The sequence below is a fragment of the Dermacentor variabilis genome, chromosome 5, assembly GCF_050947875.1.
Source record: "Dermacentor variabilis isolate Ectoservices chromosome 5, ASM5094787v1, whole genome shotgun sequence".
Lineage (NCBI taxonomy): Eukaryota > Metazoa > Arthropoda > Arachnida > Ixodida > Ixodidae > Dermacentor > Dermacentor variabilis.
The window spans coordinates 178931417-178956710 of NC_134572.1; positions in this window are offsets into that span (position 1 = coordinate 178931417).

Consider the following 25294-nt stretch of genomic DNA (forward strand, 5'->3'; position numbering starts at 1 on the left):
CTTATCTAATTATTCTCGCTATGCAAGTATCTCTTCAATGAAACGAACTCTTAACTTACCTGATCGTTCGTCACGCCGCAAATGTACCCGTCTCTCCCTTTGTCACAAAGTTTTTCATTTGAACCCCCTTTCAAGGAAACCATTCTTGCCCCTCCGTCTTATATTTCGTCCCGCACTGACCACACCCTTATAAAGTCGGTCTGCCATTGTGCCGTACAAACCGGTGCAGTGACTCATTCATCCCTAGGACAAGCACGGACTGGAATCGCCTACCCGCATCAATCGCACTCATCACCGACTCTACCAACTTCAAGATCGCTGTTCAGAATGCCTTTTGTGAATACTTCTTGTTTGTATTTTTACTTCATCACTTTTGTTTTCGACTCCACTCATTTCTGTAACGCCGGCGGACCTCGAAAGTACATGAAATAAATAAATAAAGAAATAAAAAAATAAATAAATAAATAAAATAAAAATAAATAAATAAATAGAAAATAATGGCGGAACCCATCCCACGATGACTGTCGTTGGTAATGCGATTAGCATTTCAGCTATGCAGCGACACACCGCATTACTGAAGTCATATTTATTTAAAATGTGTACTGGGCATTTTCAGACTTCCGGTTGCTTCGACTATGTGCGACTTAAGTTTTCTCTGGTATCGAGCCACTTTGGTATGGCACTCGCTTGCTAAGGTCGCCGGGAGCATGACGATATGACGACGACTGTATAATGATGGAGCAGTGACAACAATAGAATGACGAAGAAAGAATGGCATTGACGGAATGACAAAGGCGGTGTGACGACGGCGGCAGGATGACGATGAGATGACCGTTCTGAAACGGTGACGATGGCGTGACAATTCGATGACATGAACATGATGGCATAGCGACGAATGAATGACCCTTTTGCATGACAAACGGTTGACGAAGCTGGAATGACGATGATGCGTGGCCGCGATGGCATGACGACGACAACATGACAGCGGATGCATGAGAGGGACTGTCTGATGACGACGCATTGACGAAGATAGTGTGAGAACGGCGGCATATTCATGATTGAATGGCAGCAGCACGATCACGCTAGAATGACGGAGAAGAAATGACATCAGTGGAACGATGAAGGGAATCTGACGGCGACCGCGTGATGACAATGCGATTGCGTTTCTTAAATAATGGTGGTGGTAAAACGACAGCGTGACGATGAGAACAACGATATGACGACGACTGTGTAACGACTATGGCGTGAAGACAACGCCATGACGAGAGTGTAGAGATGAAGTTATGAGGACGTTGATGGAACGACCACAACGACGCTAGGCCAATAGCGACGATGACGTGATAAAAGTTTACGTCAATTGGATGACGACGAGTGTAGAACGACACTGGCGTGACGTTTGCTGTGTCATGAAGGCCGGACGAGAATGGTATGGTGAGGACTGTGTGGGAACAATGGAGAGACGACGACGGCATGACAAAGTGTGATGACGAGATTAGAGTGGCGACGATGGACTGACCCCATTGCATCACGACAACGACCACCTAACTAGTGGTTGAAATTATTGGAAGAGAACTTCGGCCATTGGGTCGACGTAACAGTATATAGATAGATAGATAGATAGATAGATAGATAGATAGATAGATAGATAGATAGATAGATAGATAGATAGATAGATAGATAGATAGATAGATAGATAGATAGATAGATAGATAGATAGATAGATAGATGGTCGATTGGCACACAGCCTTTTTTTGGACAACCCTAGACCATCGTGTCGCGGAACGCTGCTTGGAACGCTGGTTCTGGTCAAGTAGCTGGCAGTTTTCTTTTGCTGTTTGTCTTTTACCTGATTGATTTTGAATTGGGTTCAGATATCTGGTAACTTGCCAGAGTAATTTCCTATTTCTCTGCAATGTCTCTCTCATCGCCAGGCCAGGAGGCTTCCTCCTGGTCGGCTTCTGTTCCTCCCCTCTGATTTGCCGGTGGACGATTTCTTACGCAGTGGAACGAGCAGCGTACCTGTGGATTTAGTCCCGAGTGATTTCAAAGTGATTCGCATGAAGAATCCCAAGGCAATTCAAACAGAACTTCGGATGGCCTCGGCCTATTTTCAACAAATCACCGAGGTTCGACAGTTTGGCCGAGGGGGCATTCTGTGCTGTTCGTCAGACCAGGCTTGACTAAAGCGCGATATTTTTGCGACACCTGCGGTGAGTAGTTTCATTCCTCATCACCTTGCATATACCAAAGGCCTAGTCCGTAGTGTCGACATAAGTATATGTCCCGCAGAAATTTTGGAAAGGTTTTCAGTGGCAGGCGTGATTTTTGGGTATTGTTGCAGCCGTGTCGTTGATAATAAATGCATGGCCAAAGAAGCAGTCATTGCTACAGAAACAGTCAATGAACCGTCCATGGGAAATCAAGGCTCGACCACTTAAATACCAAGTTGAGCCTCTATCACTGCGCGTCCTTAGGGGTCTAAAATGCTGGTGGTTTGGGCACTCCATAAAAGGTTGCAGGCCCAGCATACAATGCTGGATTTGTGGAGAAGGCCATAATTCAAATGGGTGTTCTTCCAGAAATGAGTCCGGCTGCCTTTGCAGTGGTACCCACCCTGCAGAGAAGCCTAACTGCCTTGCAAAGTCAAAAGAAATGCAAATCCTCGAAGTTATTGATAGACGTCGATGCTCTCGTCGTGAGGCCATTGGATAAATTCAGGATAGGAATAAAGGGTATGCTGGTATAACGGCCCCTCAAGCACTGTGTATCGAAAACTGAATCTCTCAGGCTGTGGCAACTTCCGTAGAAAAGGCGTTGCAGGTAGTAATGCAGCGCATTATGACAAATCTAACCGACTCCCTCGCTGGGGTGATGTCCTCACAAATAGCTCCGTGGGTTCAACTAACTAATAAAGCCAACACTGAGGATCATCTGCTGAGTCTACCGCGGAATCCACCAAGTGATGTGTCTCCAGCGCAGTCACAGACTAATAACGATTCATCAACGCCATCAACTTCTGAGAAAGTTGACCACATCTGTCACTTTGACAGAGATGGGATGGAAAACCAAGATGTAGAAATGGACCGCCGATCTCTTAAACGAACACGGTCACCAATAGAGCAAAAGTGTAGCTCTCTCACCAACTCCAAGGCAAAAAATGTGCGTCAGAGAGATTTCCGCTTAGAAGGGCTTACTGATGGAGAGCGTTTTAGACCAAGCAGTCTCTGTTGCTCGGATTTATTCACTATAGGAAGTTTAATGGTAATTCAGTGGAACTACCGTTCCATACTTTCCGCTGCAACAGATTTATTATATCTTGCTTCTAAATATTCTCCAGATGTTATATTACAGGCAACTTGGCTTGCTGCTGGTCAGACTTTTAATCTAAAAAAATTCCGACGTTTTCAATTGGATCGCCTTTCCCGAGGCGGTGGTTTAGTTTTTTTTGTATCATCATAAATAGGCTACAAAGCTACTATAGCATACCAGAGAATGTCCCCAGACTACGAAGTATTAGCACTGGATATAATACGTCCTGGGGGGACGCCTTTTTCTATAATTAACCCGTACTTCGCCGCTGGAATGCAAGATACCCATGATCTCGATACCTCTATTGCTTGCAGTCAGAAGAACATCATACTAGCGGGCCATTTTAATTCTCATCATGTAGCGTGGAGTTTCCGAACGGTCCCTTGTGGCAAACGCTTGTGGGATTGAATTTTATCAAATAATTTATCTTGTTTAAACTCGAGAGCACATACTTTTGTTCGGGGTCAGTCGCGACCTTCCCTAGATCTTACGTTTTCTACCTCGAGCATTTCTGTCACCTCCTGGAAGACTGTTGATTCCGGAACTGTGGTTACCTCCTTATAATTTTTGAACTGCTTACCCCGTTAACTAGTTTAGATAATCATGTGCACCGTTTTGTTAACTACGCAAAATTAAAAGTGCGAAATTTAGAATGCGAGAAATGCGTTAAAATCAGCTTTATACGCTGAGCAGGGCATGGATAGGGATACCAAAGCAATTCCCCGGTGTTTAATTCTAAAACAATCATAAAAAACTAAATTTGTTGTACAATTTACGAAGGGTGGATCATGTTGTCCCTGGTGTAATTTTGACTGCGAGCTAGATTTTAGACATTGAAAAGCTGCGTGCAAAAAACTTTTATATAAGCAATGCCCTGTTAATTGGGCTGACTATACATATGTAGCTACTACTATTAAACAGTCTCAAAAGCTAAGGAAGATTATGATTCTAAGCATTACACGTATCTTTCGAAGTCTAGCAATAAAAAAGCCGTTTAAATTTCTTCGATCTCGTAAAGCTATACCGGCGCCCGTAAATATCGACTCTGTCGTTCTATCAAAAAAGAATTATCAGAATTACTTTAAAAATTGCTCAAGGACTTGCGCGACGTTTCACGCATAAATTGCCGCTAGGAATATCGAAACCTCCCTCGGGAGACGAGTTTGTAACAGTAACAGCGACAGAGGTTGAAGGCATTATTAGTTCGTTAATGGCATCCGCCCCAGGCCCAGGTGGAATTACAACAGGAATGTTAAAAGGTTTGTTTGATTATTCGCCTCAGGACCTGCTAAATATTATAAATTTCTTTCTCAAGAATTCATGGGTTCCAAGAGAGTGGAGAGTAGCTCAAATTGTTCCACTTTTGAAGAAAAAAAAGCAGCTGGACTTGACTTAGACAACATAAGACCAATTTCTATTACTTCCAATGTCGTCAAATTAGTATAAAGGGTCCAGGTGGAATTACAACAGGAATGTTAAAAGGTTTGTTTGATTATTCGCCTCAGGACCTGCTAAATATTATAAATTTCTTTCTCAAGAATTCATGGGTTCCAAGAGAGTGGAGAGTAGCTCAAATTGTTCCACTTTTGAAGAAAAAAAAGCAGCTGGACTTGACTTAGACAACATAAGACCAATTTCTATTACTTCCAATGTCGTCAAATTAGTATAAAGGGTTGTTCACAGCCGTATAACAAATTTTATGCAGGTTGATGCACTTCTCAGTCCTTTTCAGATTGTATTTCGTCCAGGCTACTCCATACCCCATGTAGATTTAGAGAGCCGCATTAAACTTGCTCGATGCAAACGAGAGTACGCAGCTTTGATGACGCTGGATGTAGCGAAAGGATACGATCCTGTAGAATATTGCATTCTATTCGATAAGCTTCAGTGCACGAGTTTCCTGAAGTATATAACCGTTTGGATCTACGAAATTATGAGGGATAGAGAGTTTTATTGTTACCAACACGGTATTTCGACGTCCAAACACAAGCAGACAAGAGGTGTACCACAGGACGCCTTTCTTCCCCTATTTTATTTAACGTTTTGCTAAATACAATTCCTTTGTCTCCTGAAGTAAATGTGTTTGTTTAAGCGGACGATTTCGCATTCTTTACATCCGCAGATAATATACCTTTGCAACGCCTGTCGTTGCAGAATTACTTAGAAATGCTGGAGGGGATATGTATGTCGTGAAATATTAGTAAAACTGCGGTATTATATAGTCTTTCCGTTAACTGCGCAGGTGCATATAACTTTACAATACCACCAGGAAATCATTCCTCAAGTTGACGCAGTCAAGTACCTTGGTGTTGTTTACGATGGCAAGCTAACCTGGCGCAGTCAGATTGAACATATTCAAAAAAACGCAGAACGTGCCGTAGTTGTGGTTGGCCGGCTCAGCCACTGTCTCTCTGGACTACGCAGGGATACCTTACTGATGATATATAAGATGTATGTTCAACCCACATTAGAATTCGGCTGCATATAATTTTACGGTGGTCCCATCTACAAAATTAAACTTGTCATAATTTTAGAAAGGGTAGCTCTACGATTATGTCTCGGGCTACCTTGATTTGTTGTCAACACTGTTTTATATCAGGAAGCTCCTATACTGACCTCATATGGCAGATGCCGCATGCTTACTGTTCAGGCATTTTAAAATATTTATGGCTTTCTTAAAAGACGTACGCAATATGTATTTATCACTGAACCGTCTCAGTTTTTTGAAGTATCGTGGTCATGATTACAAAGCCCTCAGATATTATTTGTGCGAGCACAGTTACAAAAATTGGATCTGTCCTTACGCCAAGTTTGCCATTCAAATGATGGTTTTCCAGGTCTCAAAATTGAGTTTCACGACGTATGTCCAAATCATGCTAAAGTATTACCAAGCAGACATTTAATCAGTATCTTACACGACCACCCACACCATCTTGCCGCTGACAATGTAATTAGCTACTGACGCTTCTGTGTGCAATGAGAAGGCAGGAATGGGGATCTTCCCTCAATCTCTTCAATAGTCTTACTCCCTTCGCCTTCCCGACTTCACACCCATATTTCTGGCAGAATTATTAGCGATTATAGTAGCATTACGAAAGCTTTCGCGCAATAACCCTTTAGCGGTTATTGTTTTTATTAGCTGTTATTGTGACCGACTCGCTGTCTGTATGCACATCACCTACTGCACCTTCAAATTCCACAATTAAACGAAGGTTTTGTTCGATGGTACCTCCGTACTTACGGAAAATATGTTTGCTTTGGGTATCGGGACATCGTGGCTTGCACTTGAATGAAATGATTGATTCACTCGCACGATCATCCCTCAATGGCCCCATCATCTGTCTTGTCGAGAACAGCTTATGTCACCGTGGCTAAATACAGAAATTTCTCTATATAGCAAAATTCTGCAATATCCCTGCTAACACTGCCTTCAGAATTCCACCATCATGGCTTCCCATGGAATTATCATTGGTGTCCTTCAAGGCAATTGGAAGTTTCTTTTACAAAATTGAGATGTTGTGTACCGCCTCTAAATTTTTACTTACACAGGTCTGGTCTCGCTGCGCTCCCTCTATCTTGTTTTTGCAATGCACCTGAATCTATCGATGATTACTTTCTCTCGTGCCGCCGATTTTCTAGACATAATAATAATAATAATAATATTTGGGGTTTTACGTGCCAAAACCACTTTCTGATTATGAGGCACGCCGTAGTGGAGGACTCCGGAAATTTTGACCACCTGGGGTTCTTTAACGTGCACCTAAATCTAAGCACACGGGATTTTTTTTTTCTAGACAAAGGAAACTCTTAGAAAACTCATTTAGAAAAATTGGGCTATCGCTAACCTCGCCAACTATTCTTTCTTTTGGGGCGACTTCACTGGGATCCAGCCACAGGAATGTTTTTCTAGCAGTTTACACTTTTATTAGAGAGACAAAAAGAGTACCTTGGTGAATTTATAAAAACATCATTTATTTCTATTATTTCATTTCCTTATGTTAACTTACTTTTTCAAAGTTCTTAACAATATTTTCATTAAACTTCTAAATTACATTTCTTTATTCCCACGCTCTACTAACCAAATGTAGTTTTGATTTAATTCTAAACATACCGGAAACCGCCTTTTCCTTGGCCAATCCCCCATAGTGGGTACGCGCCGGTGTTTGAGATACAAGGCAAGACAAGTTGTTTTTTCATTCACTTTTATTTCCATTAATTTATGGTTTCATTATTTCATTTATTAAGCACAATTTCCCCTATGTTGCCTTTGTGTGAGTGTTTGTTGGCTTCCTATGATATGACTAATTAAAACGGGCCCCACCGTTAACTCGAATTCTCGTTTGTTACATAACGACGATCTCGAATCGGGCTACATTGATGCCTTCAGGTAGCATATGTGTGTTTATTGACCAGTTGCCTTATCCCAAAAAGATCATGTTCTATTGACGTGTGCGGCAGAAAGGATGTTCCAGGTCCGCCGCCAAGGTCTGCGAGTGGTGGCGCTGGCTAACACTCCCAGGGTTCTACTAGGAAACATAAATACCCAAGAAAGTTGATGGGGAAACGGCGCCGCGGTAGCTCAATTGGTACAGCATCGCACGCGAAATGCGAAGGTTGTGGGATCGTTCCCCACCTGCGGTAAGTTGATTTTTATCCACTTTCATTTCCAATAATTTATCGCTTCTTTATTTCATTTATTAAGCACAAGTAATTTCCCCTATGTTGTCCTTGGCGTTAGTGTTTGTTGGCTTCATATGATATGACTAATAGAAACGGGCCTCTCGGTTAACCCCCTTTCTTCTCGTTTAAGGCGAGACAAGACAAGAGAAGATAGATAGATAGATCGATTAGCTGAGTGACTGACGGGACTGACTGGAAAACGAAAGCTCTGGTACCAGCGTGCAGGTTCAGCGATGCCTTACACTTTAGCCAACGCTGTCGTACCTTTTTATACGACAGCGTGTGCAGAACCATTTGTGCCGCGTGTGTTTATTCTGAGCCGTCATCCGGCGACGAGAGATGGTAGCGAGCATCGCTGACACTACGCTACGTGAACTGGCAAGACTACAGGCTTGAAAAAAAAAACGTAAAAAATGAACGAAAATAAAGAAACCTATCACATTCTTGAAAATGCGTTTCTGAAAACACAAAAGCAAAAAATATAAATCTTATGCTATTTCAAACGAAGAGTATCTCTTTAAAACGATGAATGAAGCATTTTTGTATCTTTCCTGCCTCGATCGTCCTCTCGCCCCAGGTTCGTAATGGTTTCGATAAATGCATAGTTTTTTTGAAGTACTTCGTAAACACCAACTAATTAATTTTATGCGTGGAAAACGAGTATTAAGTGTGCCGTGTACTTGTAGACCAGCGCAAAAGCCATGCAGAGTTGCTCTTTCTTCTTTGGTCCCTTGAAATGAAGCTAAAAAGCAGACGACGCGCAGCATCGTAGGAGGCACGGGGTTAATTTTCTCTTGCGATCTAGCATCTGCTGTAGCATTCCGATCACGAGAGCTCTGTCAAACCAGTCATTGAAATACAAGCGTCTTTATTTATAGCGAGAATTACGCGTTTTAGAAGGACAGTTTTTTTGAGTAAGACTATTTTAATCGCGGAGGCAATCGCCCGTCGCGCTTCGGTAATCTGGGCGGGGCCTCCCCCTTTTTCTAAATTTGTACCCAACCATAAGTACAGCCACTCACGTGAAGGAAGACGGCAATGAAAAAAAAAAGAAAATGCTGTTTAAACTGCTTAGTTAGCAATTTCAGCCTGTAAAACTGTCATAGGCTTATCCTTTGGTGGCATGCATATCTATAGCATGCAAGGTTAGTAATAGACTTCTGCTATCGTGTGGCATTATAAGGAAGGAGGGTCGCATATTTTTGTAGGGTTCATTTAAATCCGTTTGCGAACGGAGGGGAACGAGAGCGCCCCAAGATATTTTAAATATGAGCACAGGCACCGTCCGAGGGGACCAACTGGAGTGTCACTTTATGGACTGCTAAGCTCGACATTAGCTGCAAACGGCATTGCGGCTCTAGGGTGACGAACACCTTTATGTGGCTACTGCTTAAATCACGTGGTTATAATCACGCTACGAAGTCAGCTTTCGTAACATAAAGTGTCTGCGAGAACAATTCCGCGAAGGATTTTGATTCGATTGGCCGGTTTTATACTCTGACAGTGACACAAACAACACGGCAGGCGCCCTAGTTGGAGAACCGTAGTTGGGCGTTCCGAATTAATTTCGGTCTCCCGAGATTATTGAGCCTGCACCCAAATCTCGGCACATGGGCATTCTTGCATACCGCCTTAATGAGAACGTTGCGCCATTGCTTTGAATGGAACGAGCCAACTCATGTTCCTCAGCAGCGCGACAGTGACACTTAGTCACCGCGGTGAGTGGTTTCCACGAACGCTATACTGCCATTTCGAACGTTATACTGGACCATAAGTCAGCAAACTCACTTGTGAGTCGGCTCGCTCAGACTCAGACCGACCCAGAAGTCGGAGTGAGGCTGGTTAGGTAGAAATTTGGCGTGTTGTAGTCTGAGTGAGTTCCGCTGACAACAACTTAGGTGATTCTTAGTCTGGATGAGCCTTAAGCAAAAATATAATTTGTCAGTAAGTCTGAGTGTGTTCCGTCAATTTTGCCGACCTATGTACTGAACAGACGCTTCGATCAAAGGCAGCGAAACGAGATGCACTATTACCCAGAAGGAAGACGAAGTAGCTGCTATATTCGCGTTAATTCAAACGCGGTCAAATTGCTCCGGGTTGAGAAATCGAAGGGCCCCCGGCAACAACGCCGAACTGCGTGCGCTCTTTTGAAGTCCAGTCGCACGTGTTCACCGCGACGGGGCAGCGCTGACGACGAGCAGCCCGTTGCCCACACACGCGCACGTCCTTCCTTGTTGATTTCCGCGAGACGACCACGTGACGGACGAGGATGCACAGCGGCCTTGCGTGCTTGGAGTGGGCCGGCGTGGCGACCGTGACTCGCGGACGCGTGTAGCCCGAAGCTGGGGCGGACCGCTGCTGCAGGAAGCGAGGGACGCCCGTGGACGCTTCCTCGACTCGGGCCGCTTTTCGACGCGGAACTGGTGCCGATGTCCTCGACTCTCGACAACGTCGCCTGAATGAGGCGGCTGCTGCAGCGGGTCGCTGTGGCTTACGCCAGGGGCCCGTTACGATGCTGTTGCGTGAGTGTCCGTGCAAATGAGTCTGCGTGACGACGAGCCTTGAGGGGCACATCTCTAATTTTTTCCCAGCACTCACGCATTACCTCATGCTCGTGAGTAAACAGCTATGGAAGATTTAAGCGAAGCTTCTCGCACTCTAGTTGACGATGACTCCTCGTTCGGCGACTGCGCAAAATGGTTTAACGGATCAGGAAAGATACGCGGGAGCTATTCATTGCCCTTCCGCAGATGCGTAAGGTACTGTGAAAGTCGCGCCAATTACTGGGTCACTGACATACTCAACCAAACATTGCAGATGTAACTTAAATCGTTTGAGTCAGATGCTAACGCCGGCTTCGATGGCGTCATCGGCAATTTTGCTCACTGCGAACAAATTATAGCCGCGTCATCGCGCACTCTACACTCGCGGACAACTTTCTGTGGCAATGAAGGGAAACTATAGGGGCGCGTGGCTGCTGCACATATGTTACGGCGCCAAGTAGTCCGCCAGCTTGTGACAGTGCTTTTGGTTTCTCGGAACGGGCGCTGAATCGACGCGGCTTCCACGTGCGACGGTTTCGCATTTGCCCAAACGCGGAAGGGAAAAGCCGCAAAAAAGTTAACTTTTATATTCGGTCGCCTGTTTGACCTTTAAGTCTTGCTAATAAGGTGTTTATGTTTTCTCTTCCCCAGCTTAAAGTAACGTGTAAACATACATAGATATATAGATAGTGGCCCCCGGCACTGGTAAATCCAGAAGGAGGCCCCTGCTCCCAGCCGTCTCCTGAGAACCCGCTCTAGTGCTTACAGTAAGTACTAAGTCCGCAGGTTGCTTCACGGGCATGCGCCGTCAGCGGCACATGGTATCGAGGCGGCAAAGCAGTTACACCGGTGCTATAACTGTTCCGAGTTTACGGTCGTTCTCCTGCCAGCTGTCCCTTAATTTGAAACACCAGTCTTCGCGTTTTTCTTAATTCTGAGAAGTCAGCTTATTGCGTCACTTAAGTTTCAGGATTCTGCTCACAGGCAGACAGGTCAGCAACAAAGCGTTGCTCCGAAGTGGTGCGCACGGGGCAGAACGCATTACCCGCAGTGCCGCGGGGATTCCCCCCTCCCCGCCCCCGGCTCACCTACGATCCCCAGAACGCTACATCAGCTCTCAAAATCGCTTTGTCAAGTTCCGCAACCGCGTCCCACCAGCCGCCCGTCGTAGGCTTCTTGCCTTCTAAGAAGGGGTCAGTATACATCAGTCATGGAGTTATTAACGTTGTAGCCTTACGCGCAACGACAAAGGAAAGCGATCTGCCCCACGTGCGAGGCAAGGGATACGCGAGCCAACAAGTTCGTTCCCCTTGAACGACGCTTCCGTGATCATTCGCGGCAATTCGGACGAACGGCTTGACCGAGAAACGCTGGAATTTATGCCGTGCTAGACGAAGCCGGCGGCTGACCCGATGCTGCAGGAAAGGCGAACTGCGTGCAAAGTCCACTCGCGTGCGCGAGCCGTCTTTACAAATATACGCGGGCTTCTACAATGTTACGTGTCTGTGGAGGAGTGCTGGCGTCTACAGCGTGTACTGTTCAAAACATTTCCACAATCAGTGCGACCGCTACAAACAGCCTGAGATGGTCTTGGTGGTTAGGCTGAAGGCGCTGGTGGGGTAGTAAGCGTAAGGCGCGGCCATCATGGTCGAGCGAGAGCAGTAGCCTCACTCCTTTCCACTTTATGCGTATCAAAACAGTACATAAAAGGGATAGAGGAAGGAGAAGGGCAAAATGTCCGTGCAAGAGTAACTATACCGCAGGGAATTAAAATAATAATCGTAGAAATAAAAAGCACAATTTCAATCGAAAGATAGCATAACGAAGGGCAGAGTTTCAGTATTGTTGGTACGACGCTTTAGTTATAGCGTTCGGCGCAAGAAACCTCTAGACCAGACACAGAAGACGCACATAAACCATAACTTTTTTTACGCAGTAAATTCTTCTAAACTTTTCTGATAAATCACCCTCGAAAGTTAGTGCTTGGGTGCCTCTTGCCTTGTATCTTTGTCACAAGCTTCTGTGTTATAAACACTAACCATCATCATCATCATCATCATCATCATGCTATTTTATGTCCACTGCAGAACGAACGGCTCTTCCTGCGTTCTCCAATTACCCCTGTGCTGCGCCAGCCGATACCAAATTGCGCCTGCGAATTTCCTAATTTCATCACCCCACCTTGCTTTTTGCCGTCCTCCACAGCGCTTCTTTTCCCCTGGTGTCCACTCTGTAGTTGTATTGGTCCACCAGTTATCTAACCTATGCATTACATGGCTTCCACAGCTCCATTTCTTCCTCTTAATGACAATTAGGCTCTCGGCTATTCGCGTTCGCTCTCTGATCCACATGGCTCTCTTCCTGTCTCTTAACGTTACGCTTAACGTTCTTCGTTCGACCGCTCTGTGCACGGTCCTTAACTTGTTCTCGAGCTTCTTTCTAAAACTCCAAGTTTCAGCCCCATATGTAACACTAGCTAACATTTACCGACAAAATTATTTTAATTATGGCAGTTCAGCAGACCCACATAAGTTTACTGAGCGATTGTAAAGGTAATTTCATGGTATACAGAGGCACGCTTTTTAACTATGTCACGGCGTCTGAACGCGTTGATATGGAAAGCGTGGTAGAGGAAAGAAGAGCAAAAAGAAAATGCAGCAGCAAAATGGCCATTTTGTCCAGGAAAAAAATCATGAAGAATCAACCCCGGTTGCTTCTCGAGAATGCGTTTGCGATGCTTTGGGAGGTGGTTATTTGTGCTAGTGTGGTGCAGTGTGTGTTATGGGTGGCTCTACCTTTTACTGCCATGGCTTACCTGTACGCGGGAGCAAACCGGCACTTCGAGCGCCCCTTCCTCAGGGACCGGGCGCCCTATGCTGTAAGGTCCGGGTTATTCGAAGCTCGTGACCTTAGTTCGCTCTGGTGACGCTCTCGGATAAGTAGACTAATCGTATGGAGACACAAAATAACGCCTGTCACGCGTCTATTTTTATTGGCCAACAGCACTTCGATGTCACCTCACGTGGGGTTGGCGAAGACGGACTCGAGTGGTGAAACCGTGGGACGCCTTCTTTCATTTGTTTATCGTACCTCCGAGTGCATATGCCGTGTAAGAAGCATCAGTGCGGTATATTTTGCGCGCTTTATATTGGAAGCTCTGTGAAAGTTTCGTAAACATATGTGAGCTTCCTGGAAACACAGAGTGAATTCGTTCACCAATAACTTGTAGTTAACGCAAATAACGTTTGTGCCGTTATGGAACTACATGGTCGCGACGACGCACTCTGCATTGTGCCCCCCCCTCCCCCCCCCCCCCATGCGCACTTCCCTCGAAAGAGGAGACGCTCCCACGGAAGCTTCGGGAAGCCTTCAGTCGGACGTGGTGAGGCATTGCGCACCCCGCTGGCGCACTCGAACCTGTGCTAAAAGTATGGCCAATACGGCCAAGGCTCGGGAGCTTCCATTGTTTGTTTCGGCAACCACAGCACCGATTTCGACGAGGTGTGTTGCAGTTCAAAGAAAAAGTTAGTATCTAGAAAGTGCAAAAACTACACTTCTTATTTACTCCACCAGTATTTTTCATAAATATTTTTGATAGTGAGATGTCAAGTCTACAACCGTGTAATTCAGAAATCAACAACGAGGTCGCGTAACTCTAAGCTAAGCCTAATAATGCATTTAAGGCTTAGAAATGGGATGTATGATACGCCTATCTGAACTGTAGCACAATTTTTTCTACGACGTTCGCAAAACGCTTGTAAGCATTGTAAAAATTTCGCGTAAAGTAAGATTTCGTATAGTGAAGGCTCTAACAGATGAAGTTTACATCACTGCGCTATCCCCGTTTGCTGCATAGTTACAGGTTAGTAAATGTTGTGCATGTGCAGTTTCTTAACTTACCCATCCTCGGCAACTTTTCTAGAAAGGGCAAAGCCTTAAATTAAAATCTAGCTACCTGAATCAGATAACACGTAACTTTATCTATTAAATGCAACAAATGTTTTCGAAATTCGTACGGCGGTTGTCTGATAACAGTAGTGCAGCGTTATATGTGTATTTAAATAGGGAAATCGGAATGGGCCCCAGCTAATGCTTTCGTGATGTGTTTGTTGCGGCGCATGCGCATTGTTGTAGTCTCTTTGATGCGTCAGCGTTAAGAGGGTCTAAGCGGAAAGAGGGGTATGTGTCCGAAGTGTGGGAAGCCGGTCACTTGGTAAAGGTACTCAGGGCGTGAATGTGAATATATATACAGTGTATCCGTAAAGTCATGGTGCACTTTTGACCGGTCACAGGAAATCAACGAAACAAGACAGAAATGTTAAATCTTCACCATATGTGGTGGCGCTTCGTTGTGCACACGAGGATATTCATGTTGAACTTTGATCATGGTTTCGAATTTAGCAAGCCACAGTACACGCTGAACTTTACTCTGTACTGTCCACATCACGACTGGCGTGGGTTGATTCGCTGCTGCACAGTTCATAACGCTGCGTCAACACCTCTGTGTATGCGCACCCTTGCACATTACTACTGAAATATAGAGAGGTTTCCTATTATTTGGTAAAGATTGGACATTTCTGTCATGTTCTATTGATTAAATAAATAAATAAATAAATAAATAAATAGATCATAGTGTGACAGTTTCGCGTATACGATTTCAGAGATCAAATTCGCCCGCTTTACGTGCTTACACACAGCAAATAACCCAAAGATAACCGAAGATAAACCTCAGATAAGTTCTGCTTCCCATATTTCTATGGCCTGTTTGCGTGTGCGTGGTGTGCGTCGTTCTCCACAAACAATGAGGGGGTGCTGCGCGCCTCTGTCCATCCGTCACCAGAATGTCCCCATACCAGCAATGTATTGCTGAACATTAATTCGCCTGAATTAATGTTCAGCAATACATTGCTGGTATGGTCCTAATCACTAAATAAAAGAAAGTTAATCCTGTCAGATTCGAGATAACTGTTATAGTCCGTGTCATGGCTGAGCGATGAAGACGACAGCCGATGGTCTGGAAACGAGTGTGACTGGTGACCAGACGACGACGGGGAGCGGCCGTTAATGCTTGCAGGAGACTGGGATGAAGGTGGGAAGCAGGTGTTGTCCGGACAGCAGTAGGGGACAGACGATATTCGGGGTGGCAATGACATGCGGCTGGTGCAGTGACGAGCAAACGTAGCCGACATAGTGACAATAAAAGCTCATCGGTCGACCGTCAGTGATTCTTCACGCATAGGGGTCGCTATATTGCGTAGGGCATCTCTTCTCTTGATAAGATGAGAGCGCACACAACGCAGTTTGTCTTGGGCTACCGATGGACCAAACAGAGTGAATGGCCATATTGGCGAGTTCCTGTCGGACAGTGAGTTGGGGGAAAGGAGCCGTAATCCAGTTCGAGTAACCAGTTCGATTTGTGAGAGCGGTCATGGCCTGGGGGGGGGGGGAGTTCTCTGCGTACAAACAGATTAACCTGACTTTACGAAACTGACAGTTACGTTGTCGGGTGGTCTTCGCAAGAGGAAGTTCCGCGATGTTGGTCAACCGGGTAAACACCTGACTTATGCGCCGGCTTTTCGCCTGCTCATTACGCCGCTACTCCTTCAAATGACATTGACTGTTGAATAATTCTTGCGCGTTAAAAGGCTGAAAGTGTCGTCTACGATCCCTTTAAGAACGTGCCCAACCTTTTCGACTTCTGGCATCTCCGCATAGGCCTTGCGGCACCCTAATAGCCAATTCTCTACACACAAGACGCAGGATTCTGTAGATGTCTGCGCACGCCGCGCGAGCATTTTCTTCGCTGCTGTCTTCCTTCCAGTGGGCTTCTCAAAAAAGTATCGTAGTGTTTTCTGTGTAGACCGATGAAACGGTGGTTGCTACCAATTGCCGTGTCAAGGCCTGTCGCAACCCGCACCTCCACCAATGTGTGACAGAGGCGAGAGATAGGCGAACGATATATTTATAACATATATACACACAAACGCAGGGCAAGAGAAGATGGCTGAAGTGCCAGATGTGCAAGCGTCCCACAGAATCGTCGTCTTCATTGCTCTGCCGAGCCTCGCGTTCATTCGAGGACGGATTGCTCCGTAACATTATATTTGAGTGCTTGAGTTGTTTGGCGGCTTTAGAGCCAATAAATGAATCAGTTGATTTTCCACTTCAACGTGAAATCAGCCTAATGGAAACAAAGTTCCTGGCTAACTTTTTCAGAAATGAAAGATCTATGTTTCATCCTCAACAGTTGTTGCTTGTCTCTTTGGTGTCAACATATTTTGCTTGTAAAAGCATTATGCTTGGCTATGTAGCATGTTATTTCAGTGGCCGAAGACCATTGCGAGTATCCTTAAAACGATTTCGCTAATTTTCCTGTCGTTAATGATTTGAGGATTAACTTTAGGTTGCTTTGCTCTAAAAATAAGAAACGCAATATTGTAGCCCAGACAGTGGCGTGCTACATAGAAGAAAGCTTTAGCTCAAGATTACATCCGGTTTCCATATATGTAAAACATAGGTACACGCTTTATTAAGACAACCGCTGAATTGATCTGAATGAAATTTGCTGCATTTAAGAGAGAAAGTTCAATTGTACCGATTCTAGGACGAATATTTTGATTTAGGCCATCGAAATTAAAGCATGGACGAAAATTGGCAAGTTACAAAAAAGGCAACCGCCGAAACATATAATTTAGAAATCCGCAACGGTGTACTAAATGCAGTTGTCGGCACTCTGTCAATTACACATGTTAGAGAATATACAGTTGACAAATGTGACACATAACTTGACTGGTTACGTAAAATTATTGCGGAACTTACCATTGTTTAGAAAAAGTTACACTCACAAATTTACTTTGGATATTTCGTCCGCTCTAAATGCAGTTTAACAAGTTTGTCGCATTGTGTTATCTTGTCGAGGTGCAGGGTCGGAAACATGATTGCTTGGATATTTAGAAGTTCCAAAAGCTTGATCGAAAACAGAATGACGGCCTAAATAAAATTATGTATTTCATACACGCGAAAGAGCTTAATTTTTACTCTTACAAGCAACAAACCTGTTAATAATTGGTGCTGAGCTATCCGAGCAAAAATTTCTCATTACACGTGTTTTTAAATAAGAGATTCTGAGTAACCAATTTTTAAATGCTTATTTCATATTTACAACTCCCTTGCAAATTCATTACTAAAACCGACATTTCCTTTTACCGACTTTAGAGTTTTGATTCAATCTTGCCGGGCTCTTGTGGGCGATTCCGTCAAAATCCAGATTTTTCTCGCACAAGCTCCAAGCTTTGTAGGTGTGAACGAATATGGCGCCGGCGCCGACAGTGTCCCTTCCCTGAAAGCCCGGCAGTGTTTTTCGGTATCACCGGTGCCAACTGTCCCACCATGCGCTTTATACCATTTTCTTAGACTGCAAAATCTTCGCGATTTTCAGAATCGTGCTACAAAAATCGTTAATCCTTCAGAAAATATGTCGGTCAGTTCTGAAAGAACGCTAAACGCTTAAAAAATGTGCAGATCAAACCCACACGTTTGAATCTGAGAAGCGAAGCTTTCGTGAAACGGTTAAATAAATGTCATGTAGCTGATTATATTGTGCACGGCATTTTGCATCATCGCGATTACTCGCTAGCCAGAACGACGGCAAGAAACGGAAATCGCCGCCACGTGGTCAACGTGACCACGCATTATGCTGTCTCCGGGACGGGCCCCGTTTGATATGACATTGTGTCCAAGGTTGGCGCGCCGACTAGAGTAGGCCAATCATGCGTACAGTTCAACAGCACTGTGCACCTTACTTGGCGAAAGAACCACCAAGCAGATGCGCCGCAAACAAAACGCTAGGAACGTAGGCATAGGAAGGTTAGCTTTATTAAAGGTATTGTGCTCTTCATGACGTGTCTTTGTAGCAATGAGAATATTAAGGTGACGTTAGTTTTATCAATGCGTAATTTCGCAAAAACCAAGGCTAGTAACCAAGACATCTGTAAGGGTAGTAAAGAGAGTATTGCTGTCCGGCATGAGAACTTTTTGCCAAGAAAGCGGCAGCACCCATCAGCCACAGTTAGGAAAGTTCAGGAGCGTTCGCACACAAAGATTCGCTTTAAGACTGCCGCACAGTTAGTTATTAGCTGTATTTGAGTCCTGCCCTCTGTTTCCCGTCCTCACGCTGCTTTTTTTCACAATAAAGATGCGCTGTATGTAGTGTCGATATTTTCACATACTCTAAAAACAGATTTTCGGGAACTCTCTTTGAGGGAGTACTTGCTTGTCCCCTATTTCCCTCTTTTCGAGAGCAAATGGATACCCTTTGAGAAAGAGCAGAATAACTCCCCCTGACAGTTTTATTACTCCACCGCAAAAGAGTGCTAGTACTTTTCCGCAGAGTGCTAATACTCTCCCCACAAGGGTAATAGTAGTCCTGCAGACCGAGTGCTTCTACTCCTCCAAACCGAGTGTTTCTACTCCTCCAAACCAAGTGTTTCTACTCCCCCAAACAGAATGCTTGTACTCCTAACAGAGAGTTTGTATTCCTTCAGAACAGAGTGCTAGTACTCTTCCCAGTTGTGTGGAAGCGCTCTGGATGTAGAGCCATGGTCACGTTAGAAGGGATTCGCAATACTTAAAGTGGGGAATATTTGATTCCTTTATAAGCAGCACCTGCACTTAGGCTTGGTGAACTAGGCGTTATCTGTAGTCGCCGAGTTACTCAAATAAAACATTTTTTTCTCTTAAAAGGTCAAAAGTTTTATTGATCAGTCAGAAAACAAACTGAATAATAATTTGAGAAACATACTGACACACACATCAAAACCAGATTAGAAGGATGCCCACGAACTTTGCAACACACCTTGCAATAAAACAAAAGTATATTCTCAAAAGTTTTATCAGTACTAGAGTGTACAAATGTCCTTTATTTTCGATTAGTTGCATCGTTTCAAAAATAAAGTATACAATGGAAAATTAAACATACAACAAACGTGCGCAAACTCACAAAACATTGACACTACGATCGAAGTGAAAGAAATATGTACCACATTACTGTCCAGCAAACATATTTCTAGCAGAAGATGCACGCTCTAATAAGGCAAAAGTTATCAGATGAGCTGCTAAGATGGGGCTGGTAACGCATATAAATTGTGCAAGAAACTCTTTTTCAATATTTTAAGACAGTAGCTCATTTGATAGCGTCTTGTACAACGTATGGATGTTCCTGGCTGAGAGTACAGTACATATAGAAATGCGTCGTGTATTCTCATGCGAGGCCGCAGGTCTAGGTTTCGGTATAAATATTTAAAATAAGGTTACTCATGTATGGCCTTCCCCCCATTGTTTATAAGCGTGCCTTGTGGTTCTGCAGCAATACGCCGCCCAGTCTCAAAGCGGCACAGAGGCGTATCATATTTCCTATTCGGTTGACGTCCTCATGAAAGTAGTTTCCTGGTGCTGTTGGGATTGTTCCGTTACACTTTCACACAAGTAAATAAAATTAAATTTAGAATATTATCTAGTGTGTAGCAAATAAGTATAGAACTGCAAGGAGCATTGGCATTAAAATCTTGCGCATCAAATTTCTTGTCATATATGGTAGAGAGAGAGAGAGAGGAAAGGGGAAAGGCAGGGAGGTTAACCAGAGAAAAAGATCCGGTTGGCTACCCTACGCTGGGGAGAGAGGGGAGGGGGAGGTAAAGTGGTAACAAAGTAGAGATAACGAAAGGAAGGAGCGTAGACACACAATCACAATCGGTCACTGTCACCGAATACTGTCATCGCACAGCACAGCACAGTGACACTTGCAGCTCTACCAACATCTGTTCAGGCTACAGCCGCCTGTCCAATTCTGTCGCCCTCAAAAACCGCAACAGTGCCCTCGTCGCCCTCTGCTGCGATGGCTTATGATGGCGGTATTTTAAAATAAGTTCCTCTGTGAGAGGTCTTTGGTCAAAGCGCGCTATCGCGGTTGCGAGTGATTGTCTCTGTAAATTATATCGAGGACAGTCACAAAGAAGGTGTTGAAAAGTCTGCTCTTTACCACAGTCCTCACACGAGGCGTCGTCGGCCCATCCAATTCGGTAAGAGAAAGACTTGGTGAAAGCCACCCCTAGCCATAGTCGACAAAGCAGGGTAGCTTCGCGACGGCAGAGTCCAGCTGGAATACAAAGGCGTAGAGAGGAGTCAAGATTGTGGATTCGGTAGTCGTGAAAACTTCCAGCGTTCCACAAGGAGAACGTGATGTTACGGCTGATCATTCGAAGTTTTCGAGCGGCATCTGTCCTTGATAACGGTATCGGCTCCTCTTCGTCCCCTTGAAGAGCCGACCGAGCAGCGTTATCAGCGTGTTCGTTCCCTATGACTCCGCAGTGACTTGGAAGCCACTGAAATGTCACGTGGTGTCCTTTCTCAGTTAAGGTATGAATGAGTTCTCTAATCTCAAATACCAGTTCGTGTTGTCCGCGCCACAGGGCTGATAGCAAAGATTGCAGTGCAGCCCTGCACTGCAATCTGATTGTAATATTGACCATCTTCGAGGTTGTTCTTGGCTGACGAGACGAAGTGCAGCGCGGAGGGCTGCAAGTTCCGCGGCCATCGGTGTCGTTGGGTGACACGTCTTGAAACTGATGGAGGTGGCTTTCGCTGGGAAGACCACGGCTCCAGAGGAACACTGGAGAGTTGCCGATCCATCAGTATAAATATGTACGTGTTCGGCGTACCTCTCGTGCAAAAGGAGCAGAGTTAGTTGTTTAAGAGCACGTGATGACAGCTCAGATTTTTTCCTGATTCCTGGTATGGTGAGGTGCACTGCGGGTCGAGCCAAACACCATGGAGGAATCGATGGCTTAGTTGCGGGGGTGAAGCCTGATGGGAGGCAGGTGTAATACTCCGAAATCGTAGTACAAAATGCTGCCTGCGGCCTTTCTGACTGTAGTGTTGCCAGATGGTGGGAACAGGCACGGGCAACGTGCCTAATGTGCACTCTCAACACTTCTACCGCAATGTGTGTTTGTATAGGTTGGTCCCGAGCAATCGCAATAGTCGCTGCTGTCGATGTGCATTTTGGCAAACCAAGACAAACCCTGAGAGCCCGAGCTTGAATAGCCTGCAGAGCACGAAGATTTGTCTGGCAGGTGTTGGTCACTACGGGCAAACAGTATCTCAAGAAGCCCAGAAAAAGAGCCCTGTACAATTCCAACATTGCATGCACTGACATTCCCCAAGTTTTTCCTCCCAGAAACTTGAAAAGTTGGGAGATTGCTGTCAGACGCTTTTTCAAGTAGGTCACGTGTGGGCTCCATGAGAGATCTCTATCAATGATTATGCCAAGAAATTTGTGAGTCTTCCCATAAGAAATTATCTGGCCATTTATTGATATGGCGTAGGGTGTCATTGGTTTGCGAGTGAACGCCATCAGTGCACATTTGTCTGACGAGATTTCAAGACCTTGGTTGCGGAGGTATATAGCTGTTAGAGTAGCCGCTTTTTCAAGTCTTGCACGTATATGAGGACGTGTCACACCTGAGGTCCATATACATATGTCGTCGGCGTACATTGATATCTTGATCGCTGTTGGCAGATGATCAACGAGACCAATGAGTGTGAGGTTGAATAGGTTAGGGCTTAGTACACCGCCTTGAGGAACACCTCGGTACGTGTAGTGTAGTGCGGTTTTACCATCACCGGTACAGACAAAGAACGATCTCATAAAAAGGTAATGAGAGATCCATTGGAAAACTCGACCACCTAGGCCAACCATCTCAAGAGCATCGAGGATACCTTCGTGAGATACGTTATCGTATGCCCCCTTGACATCCAAGAACAAAGCTGCAGATAATCTTTTGCGTGACTTTTGAAGCTGGACGTACGTAGCGAGATCAACAACACTGTCTACTGAAGAGCGATCTCGACGAAAACCAGTCATGCAATTCGGTAACATGTTGTAGTGCTGCAGGTACCACTCCAAGCGGGCAAGGATCGTCTTTTCCATTATCTTTCCCACACAGCTGGCCAGCGCTATTGGGCGGTATGAGGTGGGTTCAAGTGGGGACTTGCCTCGCTTCAGGAGAGGGACCAAGCGGCTTATCTTCCATTCTTCGGGAACCATGCCATCCTGCCAAGATAAGTTGTAGAGATGTAACAGTTCTCTCCGTGCGCCATCACTCAGGTTGTTCAAGGCGCGGTAGGATATTCCATCTGGTCCCGCGGATGAAGAACGCCTGCATAGAGCAAGAGCCGCTTCTAGTTCCTCCATTATGAAAGGAAGATCCATGCGGCCGTCACGTGAAACAGGGATGCGACTGGGGGCTCGAAAGACTGGACCGGTTGCTTGGCCAGCGATCCTTGCACAAAAGCCTTCTGCAACATCAGCCTCTAGCCGCCCCTGGAAGAGCGCCAGCGCTTTGAATGGGAAGTGTTGTTCAGGGAAGGAACGTAGACCACGTATGGTTCTCCAGATGTGGGAAAGTGGCTTTCGGGGGTCTAGTGATTGGCAAAATCTTGCCCAACGTCGAGATGCCAATCTATCCATGCGACGTTGAAGTTTTTTTTGTAGTCGTCTGGCTGTCCTAAGGTCTTCGATGGATTTTGTACGCCGGTAACGCCGCTCCGCACGACGACGGAGTGCATGAAGTCGCGCCAACTCTATATCCAATTCCGTGTGCTTCGACGAAACCGTGACCGTGCGCGCGGCATGTAGCATTGCAGACTTGATCGCTTCCTCTAATCCAGAGGACAAGACCTCTCGACAACCATCCTCCATGGTGGAAGTAAAAGTGGTCCAATCAATTAATCGAATGGTGTTCCGTGGGGGGGGGACTGGACATTCCTTTGATGACAAGGTATGTGGGAATATGATCACTTCCGTGTGTCTCGATATTCGAAAACCATTTAACATATCTTGTGAAAGTGCTCGAGACGAAAGCTAGGTCAAGACAGCTGCCATAATTCACGCCTCGTATAAACGTTGGGCTGCCGTCATTCAGGAGTGAAAGGCCGTGGTTACAGGCGAAGTTTGCAAGTCTTTGCCCTCTTGCATTTGTTCTTGCGCTTCCCCATGCTATATGGTGCGCATTAAAATTTCCGATGATGACATATGGGGCAGGGCACACAGACAAGATGTTCGTTAATCGTTTGGGATCAAAAATACTTGAAGGCGATATGTAAACGCCTACAAGTGTAAACATGAGTTTGCCCTTTTTAATTGTTAGGCAAACGTATTGACTTTTATCGTGAGGCGTAATCGGCTGGCGAACATAAGTCAGTTCTCGACGAATAAAAACGATGACTTTGCTGCATGCATTAGTTGTTGCGGATATAACAGCCTCGTATCCCGATAATCTGACTGGTTTTGACACATTAGGCTCACATATGACAATGATTGGGAATAAATTAGTATATATATACTGACGAAAGTCCGAAAGGCGTGATTTTAGTCCTCTTGCGTTCCACTGTATGATTGACGCTGCCTTGACTTCCTCTCGAAACGATGGGCGATGGCTGGCCATGTCTCTATTCGAGGGACTCAAACACTGGGCTTAAGGCGTCCAGTACTTTCAGTGCATTTTGAGCAGACGTAGTTCCAAGGTTCGACTAAACCACTCGAATGGCGTCTATGAGGGGACGCAGCATTGAAAGGACTTGACGATCTGCTTTGGGCGTGGCATCTGCGGCAGGAGTAGGCTCCCGAGCGGGCTTGACAATCTGTAGTTCTGTGGGAGATTGCTGGATCGGAAGCGCAGGCCATTCTTGTTGAGACAAATTCCTGTCAGGCGACTTCCTTGTGCTGTTGAGCCCCTTTTTGGCCTGATTGGAGTATGTGGGTGCTACAATGGAAGCGGCCCTCTCCTTTCGCGGCTCTGCCTTTTTTGAGGAGGTTCGGTGACGCCGACGCCGACGCCGGATCGTTGCAGCAGCCTCCCTGTGTGTCGAATTGTCCCGAACCATTTGCTTGAGAACAGCGACCTCTCTCTTGATGCGAGGGCAGTCCATAGACGAGGCAGCATGGGAACCATTACAGTTGCCGCACTTTAGGACAGTAGCCCGGCACGTCTCCTCCGTGTGAGGTTCAGCACAACGGGGACACAGTATCGAGTTTGGGCAGACAGCCTTGACATGTCCAAGCCTAAAGCACTGATGGCATTGAAGAGGCTTTTGTACGAAGGGCCGAACAGGGTGTTTGAAGTGACCGACTTTGACGTGTGTTGGTAAGCAATCTCCTTTGAAGATCAGTTTGACACAGCGCGATGTTCCAAGGCGGCTCACACGCGTGATGACAACACCCTCACTTGCTGGTTTGACGAGGATAGGCAAGTCCGCGTTGGGAATGGCGACATCGATGTCATAAATGACACCTGCTGTGGATGCGTCATCCATCGGGATATATGAACGCACTTTGATGCGCCCAAGCACCGAGATTTGCTTCAGTTTTTCGAGCGCACTCCCGTTGGTAACATCGATTACGAGGACAGTTTTGCGTGCATTTATCCGAATGTCCTTAATTTCATTCGGCACGACCCATTCCAAGAAAACAGTTAGTTCTTGCCTGTTTAGCAGTCGGAGGTTGCTTGAGGACCCTTCGGGTACGAATACGATGGCGTGAGGCCAGCGTTCAGGCCTTGACTTCAGAGTCGCCGTGCTCGCTTGCGTTGATGGGTTCGCGTTGACAGTCCTCCTTTTGGCCCTCTTTCTGCGGACAGTGATGAATCTATCATCCGACGAGTCTTCATCCGACATCGAGTATAGCTCAGTGTCCTCGGTATCACTGA